Genomic DNA, 4,985 nt, shown 5'->3' with positions numbered 1-4,985 from the left:
AAAAATGAAAATTAAAGGAGAAATAGAGGACTTAAAAATTTAAAAATGTTAAAAAAAAAGAAGAAGAAAACAAACAAAAAAGAATGATCATAAAAATAGTAAAGATATATCTTGGACTTTCTCAAGTGTTGTTGTGGGCAGTGTGAGGTCAGTTCATTTTCGGATAGTTCCTTGGTCTGGCTTATATTTCTCAAGATCTATAGGCCCCTTCCTATGTAGTTGATACTAACGACAGGGTTTTAATCTATTGCACCTGTCACTTCCAAGGTGGTTCCCTCTGTTTTAGCTTCTTCTGTTTGCTGGTCTTTTCAGTGTCTGATTTCTGCCCTGACCAAATGGGGGCAGTGGTGGACACTTTTTTTTAGGCTCACTTGTTCAGTCACGCTGTGGGGAGGGAGGGATGCTGCAAACAAATAACACTGGCATGTGCTCACAGCCACGCTGGGCCTGCCTCCCCTCATGGCACACACAGCTCAGGCTCTAGGTTGTTCCGCCGGGAACCATCTGAGGCCTGCCCTGGGCTGCATGCACCTCCCAGGTCTAAGCCGCTCAGGCTCAGGCAATCAGGTAGCCCTCAGAGGTGCAGACTCAGTTGGGCCTGAGTTTTGTGCCCGTCCCAGGTTCTAGTAGCTCAGGTGTTTGGTAAGCATGGTCACTGCGACTTATTGCCTCTCCCATCCCTGCTGCTCAGTTTTCTGGGTGTAAAACTGGTGCACCTTCTCAGGTGGATGACGACTGTCCAGAACCCCAAGAAGTCTTAGTTAGCAAAAAAGCCTGTTTGCAGTTTGGTAGTTAATGTCTCTCTGGGGCTGCTATTGCCCCCTTCCGGCCCTTCCAGCTCTGGCTACCTGTCACCGGAGGGGGATGGTCTGCAGCCGGCTAATTCTGCTCCGTCCTTTGTTCTGTGCGCGGTCCTGGAGGTGTCTTATGTTAGAGCTTTTTGTGTGGTAGCTATCCCACAGTCTGGTTTGCTAGCCCAAGTTAGTTCGCTCTGGTTACACTCGGGGCATTTGGGCCCAAGCCTTAAAAAACTATGAAGCCCGCACCTTCCTGCCCAGCCCCTGCTTGCTAGTGGCAGATGCAGGCATCTGCACTGTTGGGCTCATAATCTGTGGGTTTTAATTATTTATTTCTTTTTCCTCCCTGTTATTTTGCCTTCTGTGCTTCCAAGGCTCGCCACAGACTCAGCAGTGAGTGTTTCCTGGTGTTTGGAAACTTCTCTCTTTTTAAGACTCCCTTCCCAGGACGGAGCTCCCTCCCTACCTCTTTTGTCTCTTTTTTTGTCTTTTATATTTTTTCCTACCTATTTTATCTGCTATGAGTACTGCTACTCCTGCTTTCTTTTGGTCTCTATTTGCATGGAATATCTTTTTCCAGCCCTTCACTTTCAGTCTGTTTGTGTCCGTTATTTTGAGGTAGGTCTCTTGTACACAGCATATATAAAGGTCTTGTTTTTTTATCCATTCAGCCAGTCTTTGTCTTTTGGTTGGGGCATTCAACCCATTTATATTTAAGGTGATTATTGATAAGTATGATCCCATTGCCATTTACTTTGTTGTTTTGGGTTTGAGTTTACAAACCTTTTCTGTTTCCTGTCTAGAAAAGATCCTTTAGTATTTTTTAAAAAGCTGGTTTGATGGTGCTGAATTCTCTCAGCTTTTGCTTATCTGTAAAGCTTTTGATTTCTTCTTCGTATTTGAATAAGATCCTTGCTGGGTACTGTAATATGGGCTGTAGGTTTTTCTCTTTCATCACTTTAAGTATGTCCTGCCATGCCCTTCCAGCCTAAAGAGTTTCTATTGAAAGATCAGCTGTTATCCTTATGGGAATCCCCTTGTGTGTTTGTTGTTTTTCCCTTGCTGCTTTTAACATTTGTTCTTTGTGTTTGATCTTCACTAATTTGATTAATATATGTCTTGGGGTGTTTCACCTTGGATTTATCCTGTTTGGGACTCTCTGGGTTTCTTGGACCTGGGTGGCTATTTCCTTCCTCTTTTTAGGGGAGTTTTCAACTATTATCTGCTCAAGTATTTTCTCATGGCCTTTCTTTTTGTCTTCTTCTTCTGGGACTCCTATGATTCAAATGTGGGCCATTTGACATTGTCCCAGAAGTCTCTGAGGTTGTCCTAATTTCTTAGTTCTTTTTTCTTTTTTTCTCTGGGCTTCATTTATTCCCACCATTCTATCTTTCACCTTGCTTATCCTATCTTCTGCCTCAGTTATTCTACTGTTGGTTCCCTCCAGAGTGCCTTTGATCTCAGTTATTGCATTATTCATTATTGGTTGACTCTTTTTTATTTCTTCTAGGTCCTTGTTAAACATTCCTTGCATCTTCTCAATCCTTGTCTCTATTTATCTGTAACTCCATTTTGTTTTCAAGATTTTGGATCATTTTTACTATCATTATTCTGAATTCTTTTCCAGGTAGACTCCCTATATCCTCCTCTTTTGTTTGGTTTGATGGGCATTTATCATGTTCCTTTACCAGCTGAATGTTTCCCTGCCTTTTCATCTTGTTTAGATTTATGTGCTTGGGGTGGCCTCTCTGTATGCTGGAAGTTTGTGCTTCCTCTTTATTGTGGCGATTCCTCCCTGCGGGTGGGGTTGGACCAGTGGCTTGTCAAGGTTTCCTGGTTAGGTAAGTTTGTGTTGGAGTTCTGGTGCGTGGAGCTGGATCTCTTCTCTCTGGAGTGCAATGAAGTGTCCAGTAGTGAGTTGTGAGGTGTCTATGGGTTTGGTGTGACTTTTGGCTGCCTGCATTTTAATGCTTAAGGTTATGTTCCTGTGTTGTTGGAGAATTAGCTTGCTATGTCTTGCTCTGAAACTTGCTGGCTCTTGGGTGGAGTTTGGTTTCAGTGTAGGTATGGAGGCTTTTGGATGAGCTCTTGTCAATTAATGTTCCCTGGAGTAAGGAGTTTTCTGGTGTTCTCAAGTTTTGGATTTAAGCCTCCTGCCTCTTGCTTTCTGTCTTATTCTTACAGTAGCCTCAGAAAGACTTCTCCATCCATACCGCATCCCTTTTGAAGAGAATAGGCTGCCTTTCTGGGTGCCTGGTGTCCTCCGCCAGTGTTCAGAAGTTGTTTTGTGGAATTTGCTCAAATGATCTTTTGATGAGTTTGTGGGGGAGAAAGTGGTCTCCCTGTCCTATTCCTCTGCTATCTTAGGACTGCCCCCAAATGTTGAGTTTTAAGCCAGCGTTTTCACTCTCTTCTTTCATCTTCAGCAAGAGGCTCTTTAGTTTCTCTTCACTTTCTGCACTTTCTCTTCACTTTCACTTTAGCATTCTAGTAATGCTACCATCTGCATATCTGAGGTTGTTGATATTTCTACCATCAATCTTGATTCCAACTTGTGATTCATCTGGCCTGGCATTTTGTATGATGTACTCTGCAAGTAAGTTAAGTAAATAAGGTGGCAAGATACAACCTTGTCACACTCCTTTCCCAAGTTTGAATCAGTCCTTTGTTCCATGTTCTGCACTTTGAAGGATAATTTTGCAGGATGCAGAATTGGTGACGTCATTTCTCTGATGGATCTGAAAAGAGTTGTTGAACTTTTTAAATTTGTTCAGTTCTTCCCTTCCTGTTGGGCTTTCCTGTTGTGGCCCAGCAATAAAAAAAAAAAAAAAAAACACCTGAAATTCAGGAGAAGATCCCCTGGAGGAGGGCATGGAAACCCACTCCAGTATTCTTGCCAAGAAAATCCCATGGACAGAGGAGACTGGCAGGCTACCATCCATGGGGTCACTAAGAGTTGGACATGACTAAAGCAACTGAGCACGCACACATTTCTTGTTGTTAGAATAGATTGGTGACTTCTAAGCTCCTTACACAAAAGTTCCATGTGGTTTTTAAAATGCCTTTTTTCTCTCATAAAAACAATTTAATGATAGTTGACTCAGTTCACAAATCTCTGTCCTCCTAAATGTGCAGAAATATTCCTTGGACAGCCTAACCCAAAGAGTGGGCACTGACTAAACTGAATGGGTCAGAATCCCCACCCTAGGGATTAAGTCAGAGAAAGTCACTCTCCCCCTATCTCTCGCCTCCTTGTCAAGGGTCAAAACAAAAATTCATCTCCAGTGATTTTTTTTTTAACTTTTTATTTTTACTTTATTTCACTTTATAATACTGTATTGGTTTTGCCATACATTGACGTGAATCCACCATGGGTGTACATGCGATCCCAAACATGAAAAAAATATGGAACGCTTCACAAATTTGCATATCATCCTTGCACAGGGGCCATGCTAATCTTCTCTGTATCATTCCAATTTTAGTATATGTGCTTCCGAAGTGAGCACTCCAGTGATTTTTTTAAATGAATTAATAATTTTTAAAAAAAAAAGAAATAAAAAGAGATGCAGGATAGATTTAGGATGATTTTCCTGTTCTTAGGTCAGTGCAAGCCTTCACCCCAGCTCTACATCCTTATAACAGATTAACCTTTTCTACTCAGCTTCTCTGAGAAAATTTCTGTTTCTTACAACCAAGAAGTCAAATTCAGTGAGTTTGAATCTATCCATAAATTAAAGTGGGCATGAATACCACATTTCCATATTGCTAAGCTAGTGGAAAAGTCATCCACTGTCTGGGTAGCTCCAAGGTCCAGGGTCTTCCCTAGCCCCAGACAGTGGGAAAGAGCCAGCTGACAAGACCAGAGGATCCAGGGTAGCCACACACAAAACCCCAGGAGCACCAACTGTCTGAAGTCAATGGGACAATGGGAGTTGTGAACACAGATTGTGTGGCCATCAAATGAACTGCTCTGGAGAGAAAGCAAGAAGACTGTTTCCCAGAAGAAAAATCATTTCCAGAAGGAAATCAGAGGGCTTTGTCCAACTGGGATCTGAGTAATCCTGAGGGTAAGGGAGTGCAGTTGCCCTCGGTTTTGCTGAATCTGCAGAAATAAGGGATATATCATGGCAAGTCACATGCAAGAAGAGAATTCTAGTGAACTACAGGGGACTTACAGCATCTTGAAGA

At 42.3% G+C, this 4,985-nt stretch overlaps 1 non-coding gene across 1 annotated transcript; it reads right to left on the bottom strand.

Moving 5' to 3' along the window:
* Window positions 1-4,196: 4,196 nt before the first annotated feature.
* Window positions 4,197-4,303, bottom strand: LOC128067153 (U6 spliceosomal RNA). Its single transcript, XR_008201355.1, has one exon. It is a non-coding gene; the product is annotated as a U6 spliceosomal RNA (small nuclear RNA).
* Between the last annotated feature and the right edge of the window lie 682 nt (window positions 4,304-4,985).

Source organism: Budorcas taxicolor, chromosome 21, assembly GCF_023091745.1.
Source record: "Budorcas taxicolor isolate Tak-1 chromosome 21, Takin1.1, whole genome shotgun sequence".
In the NCBI taxonomy this organism is placed as follows: domain Eukaryota; kingdom Metazoa; phylum Chordata; class Mammalia; order Artiodactyla; family Bovidae; genus Budorcas; species Budorcas taxicolor.
The sequence above is the reverse complement of the archived record's forward strand: the minus strand, read 5'-3'. Positions and strand labels throughout refer to the sequence as shown.